This window comes from Muntiacus reevesi, chromosome 12 (genome assembly GCF_963930625.1).
Source record: "Muntiacus reevesi chromosome 12, mMunRee1.1, whole genome shotgun sequence".
Taxonomy (NCBI): domain Eukaryota; kingdom Metazoa; phylum Chordata; class Mammalia; order Artiodactyla; family Cervidae; genus Muntiacus; species Muntiacus reevesi.
In genome coordinates this window covers 55,979,415-55,998,343 of record NC_089260.1, presented here as the reverse complement: position 1 = coordinate 55,998,343, position 18,929 = coordinate 55,979,415, and the positions used below count along the sequence as shown (strand labels likewise).

Here is an 18,929-nt window from a genome sequence, read left to right as displayed (position 1 = left end):
AACATACCCCCACATAAATTCCAGTTCTGTGAAACTCCAGAATGTGAAAAATCAAACTTTCAAAATATTAAAGGCAAATATAAGTGAATACTTTCCTTTTATGATAAAGAAATTTGATCTAGCACAAAGATTTTAAAATGTAACCATATTAAAATCTTAAATTTCTATAAAATTAAATACAGTATATTTGAATTAAAATATAAACCCTGAGAGAACATACTTGCAATTTGTACAGATAAAATATTAACATGAAGAGTAAACTTATGCGATTCATATGACAAATGAGATCTTAGCATCCAGATAAGAAGACCACTCCCATCCCCACAGGTAAATGGCCAAAGGGCACGAACATGTAATTTTTTTAAAAAGGAATTAAGTTTTAGTTTTATAGAGAACTGATAAAACAGGTGGTGCAGAAGAAAAGTGAGAGAGGAAAATGAGAGCAGGTGCTGGGAAAGAATTACTCAAGTAACAGCATCATGAGCTAGGTTAGTTAGGAGATGAAGCAAGAGCAGCAAAACTGGTTACTAGTTAGTGGGGGAGGCAGGTGGAGACCAAGATTACTGGTGTCATTGAGCAGATGCCTTGGGAAGAAATGAGCAGTTAGTCCTCAGGGAGACAGTGAACTCTTACCATTAAGATTTCAGAGGTTTGAAAACTCTGATGATGACTAAGCCCAGAGTTTGTCTATGAAGGTGGTAAGCAGAGGGGAGTGGGGATCCTCAGTATTGAGGAGGTTGAGGGATTGTGAGTGGATCCACCTAACTCTGAAATTGGTAGAACAAGAGACAGATTTGGTACAGACAGCAGTGCTTAAAATTTTCCATCTTATTTAATCCTGGACAGTGTAGCCTGATGGGCATAAAATATGAACTAGTAATGAAAACATAAGAATGTAAAATCTTTGCCTTTTGCAGTCAAACTTGACAAGTAAATCTTCCTTCGTGTATTGATCTCTAAGTTAATGTAACCAGGAAATTGAATTGAGACAAATTATTATTCTGCTTGCCTCAGGAATGGGGGAAAATGTAAACATATCAGCTTCTTTATTAGAATGAGATAGAATATTGGTAGTAATTCAGCAGCTAAGATTAAATGGGTCTCACACATTTTCTCTTCATCCTCTGCAAAATACTTGATTACTAATTCATCTTCTACTATTTTCCAGTTCTATTGCTTCTGAAGAAAAACACCTCTTAGAAAAGCATCACTTTTCTTCCTCCTCAATATCCAGCTCAGAATAAAATTGTGTGGTTACCCAAGTTTTGGTTTCTCCTATCCCCTTCGCATGCTTATTGTCATCTACTGAGACTTGAAATCAATTGTAAGTCGTTCTGAATGGTCCTGTGAGCTCATGCAGACTGTATGCTGAGTATTTAGAGGCCATGGTAATTGATGGGACTTCCGGTCCTCTTGTAAGGCACACTGCCTGTCTTCCTCTACAAGTGATCATGTGTCATCCTATTTGGTTATGTATGTCCCAGCAGCTGACAAGCAATGATATGCTTAGTGGAACCTTAAACAGTGCATGGAAGCTTCTGAAAACACTGTATATCATTGACAGTTGCAGTGCCTAAAATTCCTAAGTCCTTCTCCTAGTAGAGGGGTGACAGTCCCTACAGGAAACTCAAGGTCCCTGAGTTCCAACCCTGTCTTGCCTCCAATCACGTCTGAAACTGCAGGCAATTCACTCAGAAGCCACATGCTTTAGTTTCATCACCTCTAAAGGTTTCTTAAAGGCCTCCAATATAATAGGATTATTTGACCTATGCTGATGTGTTTTTAAGAAGTTAAAGAAATCAATACAGGTTAAATGCACACAAAAATATTCTCAAGCTGCCAAAAAAGGAATAAAAGACGTGTTTTAATCAATTGGTACCCTACAGCGTTACATCTTTCCTTCAGCATTTCCAATTCACTTAATTACAGGTGGATGTTTTCACAGTTGGAGCAGTGTTCTGTGGCAGCCTGGAGCAGGTGATGTAGAACTCCAGAGTTTGTAAAAAGCTACAGTGTTTTGAAATGTAAAATAGTTACTTCTAGGCTGACCATGGACTTCCCTGAGAGCTCAGTTGGTAAAGAATCCACCTGCAATGCAGGAGACTCCTGGTTTGATTCCTGGGTTGGAAAGATCCCTTGGAGAAGGGGTAGGTTACCCACTCCAGTATTCTTGGGCTTCCCTTTTGGCTCAGCTGGTAAAGATCTGCCTGCAATGTAGGAGACCTGGGTTCGATCCCTGAGTTGGAAAGATTCCCTGGAGAAGGGAAAGGCTACCCATTCCAGTATTCTGGCCTGGAGAATTCTATGGACTGTATAGTCCTTGGAGTTGGACACAACTGAGCGATTTTCACATTCAGGCTGATCACAGCACTTGGAGGATATGTTAAATATATTTGGAGACATTTACTAAGGAGTTGTTTTTGTAACTTCCTTCATTATTTTAGATTAATTCCATTTTGTTCTCAAGTATTAATAATGACACCTGATAAATTTTTAAAACAGAATTTAGTTTTTCCTCTCTCTAAAATAGTGAAATAAAAACAACATATTGAAATAGAGCTGGAGTCATTGCTGTATAATTTAATCTGTATCTAATGATTATTATTATTAACTTTCATTAAGTAATCTTAGCCCCTTCACTTTTGAGAAAACCAAAAAAGGAGTAGAGTTTTATGTAGCATTATTTCAGCTTATTACAATATAGTGCTGTTTCTCATAGCAAACTGGGGGGGCTGGATTTCCTAAATCGGCACCAATTTTAGGGATTGTATAGGTTAGGAGATTTGAAAGTTAATCTTCGTTTGTTAGTGATAGATCCCCAAACATGGGAATCTCAAATTTCTTCTTTATCAGAAAGTATCTGTGTTCACTGAAGAAAGAATAACATTCTTTGAATGCATTTTATTCAAAGGAGGAAGGGAGAAACCCTACACAGGAAGAGAGAAATTGGCTACGCTTTTCAAGCTGTTTGTTATACTTTCTAGAATGTTGTACTTGAGACTTGCTTGCATTTAAAATTTTGAGATATGAAGGAAGGAAGCCTCCCAAAAAAGTTTTTTCCATGTATTTGTTTTTATTTCATTTTAAAAGTGGCTTAGAGCTCTGAGACTGGAGTCCAATTGTGGACTGGATTATGATCTCAACACATACCATTCATTTTGTGTAACTTCTAGATACACATGGCCTCATCCTGCTTGAATATTATAAACATAATCAAAATATCTTTTGAACTTACTTAATAGTATTTAGCAAAAATTTCAATTTATCTAGACTCCAAACCTCAACAGTGAATTAAATAATGTTTGGGGGGGAAAAAAAAGAAGACCGAGAAATTGAGTTTGAGTTTTTACAAATTTCATTTTCTCAGATGGTATATTCTAAACTGCATAGAAACCCTTGAAATATCTAGTTTATTAGAATATTAAGTTAAAATATAGCAAAACTATTAAGAATGAAAAATTATTAAAAAAGAAACACACAGCAGTGATAAGAACACAGTGAGAGAAAAGTGTATGTTGAATCCCCAACCTGCTCAGCACTCAAGAAGTTTGTCCTGTGAATGAATCTTCACCTGCTACTTCATTATGCATCTGCGGGTGAGAAATTCAGGGAAATTCAGGGAATTTAGGGAAAGCAGATTCTCATTGCCCCAGAGAATTACCTTTTGATCACCTCACACGTAAAAGCCAAGTAAATAACTAGCTGGGAGTTTCTTTTGTGGTTGTGACATGCGATCTCCACCTTCTCCCATAACCATCTCCTGGGCAGACTTCCTCTGCTTTAATTCTGGTTTGCATGTTAGTTACTAATGTAAGAAGGCGTTTGGACAAAAGATGGGTTCAATAGTTGGAAGAACTCTAAGGCCTCACTGTGCTGATGCAAAGTTCCAGGAACCCAGAAGAGGAAAGTGGTACGTGGGGAGAGATTAGCAAATGATGCTTCTTTTGTAATCCAAGCTCAGATTTTACACTGTTCATCATAGCAGAGAACTTTGGTCAGTTTTCCTGAGTGTGATTTCTTGTCAGTTAAACAGTAACCACAAAGTCTGTTTGCATCCATTGGTTATCCCTGGGATGGGAGGAGGGTGCTGTGAGCAAAACTTATCACCTGAATCCAGGCTGAAATGTTGAAAAGATCACGCCTCTCTGCTTTTGGAAACTGGCTTTCTATTGCAGGGTACTCTTGGCTTCAGTAACATAGTCATGCTCCAGGATAGCAAACAGTAAGAGTATATCACAAGCATGTTTCCAAAAATGTGATTAATTTCAAAACTTGTACATTTATTTTTGCCAGCAAACTTTTGACTCATCTAGTCCTTGGCATTCATCTTCAGAATTTTGGCAGATAATGTTATTTTCTATCAAAAGGAGAGATATTTCTTTTTCCTGGCCAGCCATATTTTGGAAATCAAATGCCTCATTGTTTACCATCTAATGTAAAGAATAATTTTCCCCATTACAATTTCCATTGAATGGGGACAGTGATGGACATTGGCCATCATTTGACTCTGGCAAACTGCATAGAATTTTTAGAAAAGCTACATAAAGTCTGACTTATTACATGTTTTCATTTTTATAAGTTGTGTTTCTTTTATCTGGATTCTGGCAAATATGTGAGGAAGCATATATTTGGGATGTAACACCATCTTATTGTTACATAAGATCCCCTGGAGAAGGGAAAGGCTACCCTCTCCAGTATTCTGGCTTGAGAATTCCACAGATTGTATAGTCCATAGAGTCCCAAAGAGCCGGACATGACTGAGCGACTTTAAATGTAATGTAAATACCATCCCATCAAAAACATGAAAAGGCTTTACAGTTAGGCTTTTAGCTTTTAATTTTCTAAAGGTAGCAATGTATCCAGTGTCGATTACAGAACTGATTATGACTTAACTGGAAAAGCAGTTCTTTTCAGCTCACAAAGGGTCAGACCTGAGTTGGGTCACACAAGGGAGGTGTGGTGGCCCCAAGGGGTCCTTGGAAAAAGGTGTCAAGCTCTTGGGTTCTCAGCTGCACCACCTGCAGGGTGAGAGCCACAGCTTCATGGACTGAAGGAAAAGGCTGATGCTGGGCCACCTGTTTCAAGCAGGAAGAAGGCAACAGGAAAAGAGAAAAAGTGGCTTATGGCAGCTAGTCTGCTCCTGTTCAAATCTTACCTCATGGTGACCTCTCCCTCCCTTCCTAGCTTGCATTTCTTTAGCCAGAAAACTGTGCCCCACAGACCCCAAACTGCAAAGGAGGTCAGGGAATGCAAATATTTAGCTGGGCTTGTTGCTGTCACAACCAAAATCAGGGACTATGAGGAGAATTATAGCAGCAACAAGCAGCAGTCTCTGATACATCCAGAGACATGGAATAAATTTAGAATAAGTAATCAACAGAGAACATGAAGCCATAGTCCGTAGGGTCCCTAACATTTAGACACGACTGAGGTACGATGCAGAAAGCACCAGAGCGTGCAGCTCACACTCAACTTTTCTCTTTTGAAATAAAGAGGATCTGGGTTAAAAAAAAAGAAAGAAAAAGGAGACGATAACTGTACTGCAGTCGTATAAATGCCTTTGGTTGACTAAGAAGTTAAATATCAAATGGGGAAATACGCCAGGGTATATCTGGTCACAGCTTCCAGTCTGCACCCAAGTACCTTCCAATCAGCAATGCTCAAGTGCACACTTGGTGATGTGATCAAAACAGCTGATTGAAATGTGACAATTACAGGTTATGTAGACCAACAGTGCTGATGGATTCATCAGACTAAAACCCTCGCATTTTTAGAAGAGTTTGTTGTTCATTTGTTTTGGTTCTTTGTGTAACTTATGTGACTTCTTCCTGTTAGGATGTTAAAGGTATGCTTTACACATTTAGCATCACACTGTTTTGAGGAAGTAAACACACCCTCCTTCTTGTGTTTCAATGGGAAAATGGCCACATTTTTATAAAGGAAAGACACACCTCTACCTGCTCTCATATATTTACTCAGGAAATTTGCATCAAATATTGTTACCTAGGTACTTTGATACCTGAAAGAAAAGCTATGAGCAACCTAGACAGCATATTAAAAAGCAGAGACATTACTTTGCTGACAAAGGTCCGTCTGGTCAAGGCTATGGTTTTTCCAGTGGTCATGTATGGATGTGAGAGTTGGACTGTGAAGAAAGCTGAGCGTCAAAGAATTGATGCTTTTGAACTGTGGTGCTGGAGAAGACTCTTGAGAGTCCCTTAGACTGCAAGGAGATCAAACCAGTCAATCCTAAAGGAAATCAGTCCTGAATATTCATTGGAAGGACTGAGGCTGTGAAGCTGAAGCTCCAATCCTTTGGCCACCTGATGCAAAGAACTAACTCATTGGAAAAGACCCTGATGCTGGTAAAGATTGAGGGCAGGAGGAGAAGGTGATGACAGAGGATGAGATGGCTGGATGGCATCACCAACTCAATGAGTTTTAGCAAGCTCTGGGAGTTGCGATGGACAGGGAAGCCTGGCGTGCTGCAGTCCACGGGGTGGCAGAGTCGGACACAACTGAGCAACTGAACTCAGCTGAGGTACTTTGTGTGTGCCTAATTGCTCAGTCTTGTCTGATGCTTTGTGACCCTATGGACTGTAGCCCGCCAGGCTCTTCTGTCTATCTGGGTCCTTCAGAGAGGAGCTAAAACAGAGGATACAAGGGACGACCTGTCCCAGAAGTGCCCTATGGGGTCCTGCTTGGTTATAAGACCAAGAAGCAAAAACAGAGAACTGCAGCTCAGCAGGGCGGTCACTCAGGAGCTGAATTCCCACAGGAACCAGCACTGAGTGAACCCTATGTGCATGATGAACTTTGGGTGATCATGATGTGTCAATGTAGATTCATCAGTTACAGCAAATATGCCATCTGCTGAGTTGTTGATGATGGAGAAGGTCTGCCTGTGTAGGGGTAAGGGTTATATGGGAAATCTCTTTAAAACCTTCCTCTCAGTTTTTCCAGGATCCTAAAACGGCTACTTAAAAGATAAGGTTGTTTAAGAAAAGACTCATATTTTGGTAAATTTACTTTTAAATATTAATTTTAATCATATTCATTTTTCAAAGAAAATACGAGAGTTCACTGAAACAGAATAAGGAAGCATGACGTTAGATCTCATCCCAGGTTTGTCTGATTTGCTGTTCTAACCAGGGCAGATGAAAAAGTCACATCATCAAGAGATGTGGAGGGAAGTGTGCAGTCAGAGGAACACTTGGGTATGTAGTGAAACCCAGAATTGTCTAAGAAAATTTATTTTGCAGCATCCTGCCAAATCTCAAATGCCAGAGAATCCTGGCAGACTCCTTGATAATTCAGTCTAGCTGCTCTAAATCATCTTCCAGACACTGGGCTTTGTGATGCTACATGCAACAGTGTCAAGAGGAAGCGAAACTGCTCACATACCAACTTATTTTAGAAAATGCCGACAACCAAATATGCTTTGAACCCTTCTATAGAAAGGTTCTTGCTCAGAATGCCATTCTATTCAATTTCTTTTTCTTTTTTTGTCATTTACAGATGCATGTTGAGGGCATGGTTCTATGATTAGTTTCTTGCCTAGTACCTGGCCTGTTTGAAGAGAGGAATTAAGCTATACACAGCATTGTTTCATATTGTGTATTTATTTGTATCCACTTGTTAAATAGATGCATGTGACATATACAGGCTTCCCTGGTGGCTTAGTGGCAAAGAATCTGCCTGCCAATGCAGGAGACATGGGTTCAGTCCCTGGATTGTGAAGATCCCTTGGAAGAGGAAATGGCAACCCACTCCAGTGTTCTTGCCTGGAGAATTCCATGGACAGAGGGCCCTGGCAGGAGTCCATGGGGTCTCTAAAGAGTCGGATGCAATTTAGCAACTAAAACAACAGCCAACAAAGTGACATATAACTAATAGATCAAAGCTTTTGCATAATGCTGTGCACTTTTCTCTTTTATGATATTTCTTATGACAATGAAATTAAGGTAATTTCTCTATTCCATGTAATAGATCTTCATATAGATAAAAAATTTTTATTTTCATAGGTAAGAGGTTAATAAAAAGTGATGCAGAAAGCTACAAATTTTATATTAGAACAAAATCTTTAAAAGATATGATTTAGTAATTTTAGAGTTAATTTGGAAATGTCATGTGAACTTGGGAGTTAATATTCTTTTTTTTTTTCTGAAAAAGCTTTTTTTTTTTTTTTTTTAACCTGTCTTCCTCAGGTAAGTGGCTTAACTCATTGCCAGGCAGCAGAACTCAGGTGACACCATCTACTTTGGCCACCTGATGTGAAGAGCTGACTCACTGGAAAAGACCCTGATGCTGGGAAAGATTGAAGGCAGGGAGAAAAGGGCGTGATATATGATGAGATCGTTGGATAGCATCACTGACTCAATGGACATAAATTTGAGCAAACTCTGGGAGATGGTGAAGGACAGGGAAGCCTGGCGTGCTGCAGTCCATGGGGTCGCAAAGAGTTGGACATGACTTATTGACTAATCAACAATACCACCTTCCTTTAGAATTATTTTCCAGATAAAGGAATGTGGACTCCTTTGCGAGTAGCCCATTCTATTTTGAGAAACAGGGAGGAACCAGGAGGATCCAGGAATATTTTCTCTTTGCAAGTAAACAAAGACACTTTAAGAAATTGTCTAGGATAACACTGAAAGGACAAAGAGCCACTGAAAAGTTGCTACTAGTAGCCAAGATGGAAAATTTGCACGTCAAGGAAAAGTTATAATTAATTATAGGAAAATTGAGTCTGTGTCTATGAAAATCTGTGGATGCATAATGATATTCAAGGAGAGAAAAAGTAAAAATAAAGCATATAAGAGTTACTTTTACTGCAACTAAGGAATACATCAGAAGACATTTGTTTTAATAAGCTTTGACTGAGTACTTTTGCATCTGAGTATTTGATTTTTTCTATCAGGTATACAAGGGCTTATAAAGTATTGGTCTGCATTCCTCTTTCTTTATGAGGAGAAGTGGCATAATATTGGAAATTTTGAGTAAGCGGAATAGTTCTAGGAAAAGCAGGGATTGTTCTGAGAATAAAGATCAAATGAGTACTGTTGGTCATTACCACGGCAGGGTCCCACGGGGAGTGGGAACTGTTAGATTAGCCACATGTTGATTCAAAAAACTATATAAATAGCTCACTGTGGAAATATCCCTTTCTGCCATGTCCTGGGAGATAGAGCCTTAGAATAGAGCTGTTAATCATAACAAAATACTAATTATACATATACAGTTTTGCAGAACTGCTAACAGATCAGGGTACTATAAGATATTGGTGTAGCAGTGGATGATAAAACCATGTCATTTTGGAGAAAGGCTGCATGTGAGAAACCAAAACCTGTGGGAGAGACATGAGCTTTGAAAGTTGCCTGAAGGTGATTCCTGAAGCTTATCTATGAACTGTGGTTCCAGCTTGAAGACCAGAAGAAGCCAGAGGACTTGCAAACTCAGCTCGATTGCTATGATTTCTGAAAACGGAGGAAGGTAGAAAAACATTCCAGCCTGGAAAGGGCCCAGGAATATTCAGGAGCAGGATATTGTCGCGGATCCTCCAAGGAGTGGATCATTGCAATTCCAAACCTGAAGTGAGGGTGCCAACTGGCCTCTGACATCATCTCCAGGAATCCCCGGTCCCCTTTCTTGTGTCCTTTGATTAGAAGACTTTCTGAGGTCTTCAGGAGACATGGATTTTCCAACTGCTGCTCCCCAGACTGGTTCTTGTAGAACAGCTATCTAAGACAGTTTGCAATTTAGAAAAATAGGCAAGAGGGACCTCCTTGAGTCCAAGTCCTGGGTAATAGCTTCCGACCTCCTTTGCCGGCTGGCTTGTGCCCCTTCCAGAAAGATAAGGGTGAAAGGGTAGCTGATTATACAATTAGAGACCTCCAACCTGTACCATTTCTACCACTTCTGTAGGCACCAACAGTCTCAGAGGCTTCCTTTCTTCATTGGCAAAATAGATCTGCTTACATTTTACGAAGTCACCGTTGTAAAACAGAAGAGTAAACTTGTTATAGTGCATCACTTATAGTAATATTTTATAAAACTTTTCTTCATTTGTAGCATGTGTGTGTGTGAGCAGGCCATGATATAAAGCCAATTCTCGTTGTCAAATTGAAAGGAGTTTATATAAGTTCCTGCTGTTGTATTTTGGAGAAGGCAATGGCACCCCACTCCAGTACTCTTGCCTGGAAAATCCCATGGATGGAGGAGCCTGGTAGGCTGCAGTCCATTGGGTTGCTACGAGTCGGACATGACTGAGCGACTTCACTTTCACTTTTCATTTTCATGCACTGGAGAAGGAAATGACAGCCTCCTCCAGTGTTCGTGTCTCGAGAATCTCAGGGACGGGGGAGCCTGGTGGGCTGCCATCTATGGGGTCACACAGGATCGGACACGACTGAAGTGACTTAGCAGCAACTGTTGTATTTACAAGCAATCCCAGTAAGTCTCTAAAGAAGAAGAACACAACCAAAGGGTTGTAACTTGATCCAATAGACTACTTGGGAAGGAAATATTAGAATCTCTATTTTTTCTATTTGTTTTTAGTGTAAAAAAGTAAGAAAAGAAATGGTGCTTTGGGCCATATTACAGAGAAAAATAAATGGAAATTTGACAAGATATCATGGGGAAAAAAACCCCAAAACTAAATGATCAAGAAGACTGTTGAGAAAATGGATTTACACTTACTATCTTTAACAATAAAATTTTTCTTAAAGTCTATGTGGTACCTTTAGTTATGAGCACAAAGTAGAATGAAGCCATGGCCCACAGATGTGCAAGGCATTTAAAATCTGAACAAATAGATTATGAAAAAATAAATGTCTACCTATTTCTACCGAGTATAAATTATTTAATCCACAATCCATATTTTATAAAACTTCACCAACTTTATGCTAAATGTTTATAAGTTTGAGATTTTCTTTTTTTAGTAAGAGCAGAAGGATAAAAAAAAGCCACATATTGTTAGAGACATACTTATTCTTCCTGTTGTAGCAATAAATTTAGCTAAAGTCAACAAGAGATCAAACCAGTCAATCCTAGAGGAAGTCAATCCTGAATATTCATTCAAAGGACTGATGCTAAAGCCGAAGCTCCAAAACTTGGCCACCTGATGCAAGTAGACAACTCATTGGAAAAGACCCTGATCCTGGGAAAGACTGAAGGCAAAAGGAGAACAGGGTGGCAGAGGATGAAATGGTTAGAAAACATCACTGACATGAATTTGAGCAAACTCCGGGAGTTAGTGGAGGACAGAGGAGGCTGATGTACTGCAGGCAAGGGGCGGGGGGGGGGGATAAAGAGTTGGACACAATTTTGTGATTGAACAAAATCACAAATGGGTAACAACTTGAAGGCAATCTAAAGTGTATTCCTTTGTGAGCAAATGCTCATATAACTGGGATATGCATAGATATATTGCTTTAAAGATGAAAAAGCACTTAGAATAAATTATGCAGTTTTGAAAAAGTGCTAACTCCATAGTTAGTTGGAAGTAAACACATGCTTCTAATGTGTTATGGTTGTGATACTCAATGAAACAGCTATGAAATGCAAGAAAAATCACTTTTTCGTGGATCACTAAAGGAAAGAGAGAGCATCCCAGGTGGTTAAGAATATGCCTGCAATGGCAAGAGGCCTGAGTTCAGTCCCTGGGTTGGGAAGATCCCCTGGAGGAGGAAATGGCAACCCACTCCAGTATCCTTGCTTGGAAAATGCCATGGATTGAGGAGACTGGAGGGCTACAGTGCATGGGGTCAAAAAGAGTTGGACACAACTGAGCACACATGCAAAAAGAAGAAAGGAAAGAGATACCAGAGAAGGTGTGAGAAGTGAATGATCTTTTTAATAAAAATTACATTTTGTGGAAAAGATGTATGAGTGTAATCACTAATGAAGTGATTGCTCTGTGACGATGGAGAATCTTAGGTTAAGGTTACACAGCTAAAGTCTCTTGCAATATTATTCACTAAATTTTTCATCAGCAGGTTATTATAGCAAAGAAGCTGAAAGGAATGTACAAAGCTCTACAGGACAGCATCTATATCTGTACAGTTAAACTTTAACATGTAGTAGGATGCTTACCGGAGAAGGCAATGGTAACCCACTTCAGTACTCTTGCCTGGAAAATCCCGTGGACGGAGGAGACTGGTGGGCTGCAGTCCAAGGGGTTGCAAAGAGTCGGACACGACTAAGCGACTTCACTTTCACGCATTGGAGAAGGAAATGGCAACCCACTCCAGTGTTCTTGCCTGGAGAATCCCAGGGACGGGGGAGCCTGGTGGGCTGCCATCTATGGGGTCACACAGGGTTGGACACGACTGAAGTGACTTAGCAGCAGCAGCAGCAGGATACTTACAATATTTTGTAATGAAATAGGGACTGACCATTAAATATTTGAAACACATGATTCATTTATTATTTCATGGCAAAACAGTTAAAAGAATTATCGAGTTTTAAAATATTAGCTTTTTTCTTTTATTAAAAAATGGCATTCCATCAATGTTATGTGGCAGCCTGGATGGGAGGAGAGTTTGAGTGAAAATGGATACATTTATATGTATGGCTGAGTCCCTTTGCTATTCACTTGAAGCTATCAAAACTTTGGGTTAATCAGCTATATCCCAAAACAAAACAAAAAGTTTTTTTAAAAAGGCATTCCAAATTTGCAGACATTTTCTGCAATAAGTTTTATCCTGCCAAGCACAATTGGTTTTTAAAAAATAAATGCAGTATAGTCACCCTTTAAAGATTAAAGTGACTTTAAAAAAAGGTATTTTTGCTAATCTATTTTTACTAATTTTCAAAAGAAATTCATGCCACAGAAAGATAATTTTGAAAACAGCTATCTGGAAATATTCCCTCCATTATGATATTAGCTGCTAGAAACAACATATGTGCTGCCTATAAAAATATTTGTGAATATAAACTTCAGAAACTTGGAAACAGACTTTTCTAATCTCTATAAAAACTTCAATTGAATACTTTAATGAATATTCATTCCATTTGTTAAACTATAAACTGAACACCTTCCCTATTAGTTTTCAAGAACAACTGATTGACATAATTATAAGCTGAATTGCAACAACAACAAAAAACCTTTGCAGTGAATAAAAGGCACTGAAAAATCAGTAGCAAAATCATACTAGTATAAACAATGATGCATGGTCTCCCTTTGGATTTCTATATAATTTTGTGAAGTATCTTCCTCTGCTACAATGGCTATTAAACCGGAAGATCCAAATAAACCCAAATGAAAACCAGCACTTCAAAATGTAGTAAAAACAAGTGTTGAACTAAGTACATTATTTATAGTGATTCTAGTTGCAATTTCAAACAGACCAAAAATGTCAGAGTCTTAGCAGTGTGGAGGTTTATTTCTTGGGTCTGGTCCCAGTGCAGAAGTCGTGAGTCACCAGTGACCTCCCTCCACATTGTGATGTGGAGCAAGGAGATGAATCAGCAACCAAAAAACAAACAAACAAAATAACGCATAAGTGCAAAAAATGATATGAATGAAAGAATTGGAAGACAAGGGCTTGGATAAAACCCATCAGCTAAAATCAATTATTTCTGCAGTTCTGCAGTGAATTCCACACATATTCAAATACACTGTATTTCACAACAAAGTCTTCAGTTTTATTCAATTTTCATTTCTTAAGTTTTGCTATGTTTTTTCATGTCCTCCTTTAATTTTCTGTTATTTTATCTTTTATGGGCAAAGTTGCCTCATGGTCAACTAGTTACATAGCAAAAGAGTCTTTGGCAAAGATACTTATTGCAAAAATACTAGACACAGTTTGGAATAAATGAAAGAGATTTTGACCACATAATCTGCAGCATGCCAGGTGAGACCGTCTGTATACACACCAGTTTCTGCAGTGTAGACACAATGGAGTTTTTGTGGCCCACAGAGAATCTGTTTTTGAGTGTCTGCTTGGGAGAATGTTGATCAATAATCCTACAGAGAGCAGGCTGACACATGTGTTTCCGATTCAGGTCGTTAGTGAAATTACACAGTGAGGTGATTCAAGGCATTTAATTCTACACAGAGTTTATGCAACCCTTGTTCAAATATCTTGAAAGGCTACTTAATAATCTATATATTGTCTTCTGGAAAATCTGCTAAAGGATCAGATCTGCAGAAATCTGATCTGCTAAACGATCATTACTATCCTGCAGGAAAAATGCTAACATGTCCTGATGGGCTGGAGGAACCCCTTCCGAGATCATGTTAATTGGAGGTGACAGCGATGATCTCCTTGATCACCCATGCTTACTACTCATCTGGAAGAAAGACTGGGCATTTTTCATGGTGAAGTTTCCTCTTTTCATGCATAAAGTTCTAGAGCAGGTAAAGTGATGATCACCCAGTCATGTCTGACTCTGCAAGCCATGGACTCTAGCTTGCCAGACTCCTCAGTCCATGAAATTCTCCAGGCAAGAGTACTGGAGTGGGTTGTCATTTCCTTCTCCACTGGAGCAGGTAAGCAAATCTATAACTAGCCAGACTGGGGAGATGCTGTTTGATTTAAACAGAAACCTGATTAAGAAAATGAATATGCTAATTGGATTCCTGGAAAGTGACCATCTCAGAATGGACAGTATATGACGCCATAAGAGATCCTTCGATAGAGTAACTCAGTCTATAAATCCTCTCATTAAAGATTCTCACATCTGTGTGCAAATCTGGAGGGAAGCAGACATAACTGACTCATGATCATATTGGAAGGAAAAATAATCTTAAAATATTTCCCAATATTAATTCCAGATCCAGAAAACAACACACATCTGTTCATAAGGCTTTTTTCTTGGTGTATGCATCAGCAAAAACCTTAAGGTTGTTTCTCATGCAGTTTATTCCACTAAGTTCTTTTGTGACAGCTGTGCTTTTCTTGGCCAGTCTCCATACAGAGGTGAGTCTACATCTGGAGCAGGGCACTGTTTATTTCAGGAAAATGTGGTCATCCCTGTAAAAACAACTCAGTTATTCCAGCACAGAGGCCTGTTTTGAGAAAGGAGAGCTTAGGAGAAAACACCGAAGACAGCCTTCAATATTGTCAGTGTACATTCTCATATCACAGCCTCTTAGTGTATAATTTTTCTAACAAAGTGACTGAAATAACTTTTTAATACATCCACAAGAGTGATACTTTGAAAATATTCTGTGAATGATATTTTAAGTGAAGATTTTAAAATTTGGTAAGGTTTTTCTTTTTATTTTTTTCATTTCTTTGTTGATGCTTCCTAGATATTGATGTTGGGACTGACACTGTAGTCAACCTTGTAAAGTGTTTCTTGCTTTATGAAAACATCAGATCTTGAAAAATTACAAACTACGTAAAATACCTGTGAAGACACAGCAACTTCTCTTTGAACGGTTAAATCAACAGTTGAAAATGCATAGACACTCTATTCACAGTGGGAAAAGGAGTTAAAACAAATAGATCTGCTAACAAAAGTAAAACCAGGAGTTCATTGCAAGTGTGTGTGTGCAAACACACGCTGTCTTGTCTGACTCTGTGAACCCATATACTGTAGCCCACTAGGCTCCTATGTACATGGGACTCTTCAGGCAAGAATACTGGAGTGGGTTGTCATGGCCTCCTCTGGAGGATCTTCCTGACTCAGGGATTGAACCTGCTTCTCTGGCATCTCCTTCACTGGCAGGTGCATTCTTTACCAACTGAGTCACCAGGAAAGCCCAAAAAGTTCCTTGAAAAGCACATACATTCCTCGAAATGTAGGAATATAGGAGACCTTTAATTGTCCTACCAGATGGTTATTTCCCACTTCTGCTCTATATTGTACAAAATTCAGTCAGTCATTAAGAGGACTATATATGGACTCACCTAGTATTGGTTAAAATAGTATATAAAGTAATACTGATATCATAGGAATGCAGACAGTGTTAGTTAAAGATCAGTTTAGAATCTATAATTAAATAGTATGATATAAATTTGAATATAACAACTTTTATGTCAATAACAATGGAATAAACTATTTTTTTGAGTTTCTTAATAGCTACCTCTTTTGAAAATTCCTCCTGAGAAATCTGTATGCAGGTCAAGAAGCAACAGTTAGAACCACATGGAACCACACACTGATTCCAAATTGGGAAAGGAGTACATCAAGGGTGTATATTGTCACCCTGCTTACTTAACTTCTATGCAGAGTTCATGCAAAATGCTGGGCTGAATGAAGCACAAACTGTAATCAAGATTGCCGGGAGAAATACCAATAACCTCAGATATGCAGGTGACACCACCCTTATGGCAGAAAGCAAAGAGGAACTAAAGAACTTCTTGATGAAAGTGAAAGAGGAGAGTGAAAAAGCTGACTCAGCATTCAAAAAGCAAAGATCATGGCATCCAGTCCCATCACTTAATGGCAAAAAATGGTGAAACAGTGGAAACAGTGAGAGACTTTATTTTCTTGGGCTCCAAAATCACTGCAGACGGTGACTGCAATCATGAAATTAAAAGATGCTTGCTCCTTGGAACAAAAACTATGACCATCCTAGACAGCATATTAAAAAGTAGAACATTACTTTGCTGACAAAGGTCTGTCTAGTCAAAGCTATGGTTTTTCCAGTAGTCATGTATGGATGTGAGACTGGGACTATAAATAAAGCAGAGCACCGAGGAATTGATGCTTTTCAACTGTGGTGTTGCAGAAGACTCTTGAGAGTCCCTTGGACTGCAAGATCAAACAAGTCAATCCTAAAGGAAATCAGTGCTAAATATTCTTTGGAAGGACTGATGCTGAAGCTGCAGTTCCAATACTTTGGCCACCTGATGTGAAGAACTGACTCATTGGAAAAGACCCTGATGCTGGGAAAGATTGAAGGCAGGAGAAAGGGACGACAGAGGATGAGATGGCTGGATGGTATCACCGACTGGATGGACATGAGTTTGAGTAAGCTCCGGGAGTTGGTGATGGACAATGAAGCCTGGCATGCTTCAGTCCAAGGGGTTGCAATGAGTCACATACTACTGAGCGACTGAACTGATTTGAAAATTATGACACACCCCTTCTAACTCTCAAAACACTGTTTGATTGAAACAATGACCTTCTCATAGGTTAGTAATTTATTCTGCTTTAATGATTAATTTCAGAAAATGCAGAGTTTCATACTTTTTATTGTGAATCTTAGTATCAGAGTACAGATGTAATTGTTTTTATCTTTGGCCTATATTCTTGGATTATTGTGAGGGAGAATTTCAATATTTACTTGATAGTGCTTCATTTAAGGTAGGTTAACCATTTTAAGACTATTCAGATTTGAAAATTTTATATGATCACCAAATTATACCAGAGAAATCAGTCCCAGCCTAGTGAAAAATATTTTTAAAAAATCAAGAAGGTAAGCACGATGTGTATAAAATATGGCTTCATATTGATATAATGGAAAATATGACAAGAATTTACTCAAAACAATGACTGATTGTGTCCATTGGTGTCTAATTATTGTCTCAAATCTGGAGCTAATGTTTAGTTTCCATGTGAATTGTATTGTAGGCAAAAATGTGAACAGAAGTCAGGTATACTAGATTTTTCTAAGTAAAACATCATTAAGACTGATAAATCAGTTGCTCTTTATTGATTTTAAAAAAGAGAAAAGCAGGTCTGAGAGCACAACACTTTTTAGACTATTTATTATGTCCTTTTTCCAGGCTCACTTGGAGAAGTTGAAGTTATGCAGAGGAATCGACTGTGGTGAAAAACTTCCTGTCTTCATTCCACATCTTCTCTTCCCATGGGTTCTGTGACTAGCAGACTTCATCCTGGATAGCAGATCCAGGTGGTGGAGGGAAACTGGACAAGGTACCACTTCTACCTGTATCACCTGGTCCTTGGCACTTCCTCTCCTGGAATTGTGCAGCGCTTGACAATAAAGGGTTAGACCTCCTGCTTATCTCTTTTACCTGGTCTTTTTACTTCATTCATCCCCATGTCCAGCTACACATGTGCAAGGGGGATAGACAGTTAGATCATCTGAAAAAAATAGCCTAAAACACTGTGACAGTTTAAATTAGGAAATTGAAAAAAAAAATAGGTTAAAAAGAGAAATAATGAGAATCTAATATACTACTTGCATTTTCTTTCAGAATTAAAAATTGTGTCGATATGATCACAGCAGAATAAGCCCAAGATTAAGAGATGGATTCTCCCTGTCATCTTACGGTTACCACATAAGAATTATGATCTGGTTTGCCACAGTGTTTCTGGAGTCTGATGAATCAGATTCAGCTAATCCAATAATTGTTACTAAACATCCCACATCTTCTCTCCGCCTTAAAGTTCACCTGTTTCATTAGCTCTGCTATTCTTCTTACATCACAAATGAAAAGAATGTATATGACATTTCTCACCAAATCCAATCTTTCTGTTCCTTCAGGGCCTCTTTACTGATATCAACGGTTGTACTGAAGATGACCACAGAATGCTGAGTTGTGAGCCCTTCGTTGTCCAGGTAGCGTGGGGCCAATGTCTTTCGGCTGGTGCTGAGCAGGTGTGAGCTGGGATGTGCATCTGTTCCCATGCGCTGCTGCACACATTCTGACCTGCTCTATACGGAAAGATTCAGGGAAGCATCATCCTAGACTTGTCCTCCTCCCCCTCCTCCTCTGGAACTTGGTCCATCAGGTTCTCACTCCGTCTCAAGTGCTCAGTGTCTGCCCTGTGTCCTCCCTCGCTCTCCCATATCATCATGGTCAGGACCTTCTGTCTAGCATTTTGTTTTTGGCTGCACTGGCCCTTCATGGCTGAGCAGGCTTTTTTCTAGTTGCAGCAATCAGGGGCTACTCTCTAGTTGCAGTGTGCAGGCTTCTTATTGCTGTGGCTTCTCCTGTTGCAGAGCACAGGTTCCAAAGTGCACGGGCTTCAGTAGTTGCGGCTTTTGGCCTCAGTAGGTGAGT

General features: G+C 39.1%; 1 pseudogene; it reads right to left on the bottom strand.

The window, feature by feature from the left end:
• The window catches only part of LOC136144734 (small ribosomal subunit protein bS18m pseudogene), a 40,820-nt pseudogene extending 22,267 nt beyond the window's left edge, over positions 1–18,553 (bottom strand).
• Positions 18,554–18,929: the final 376 nt, after the last annotated feature.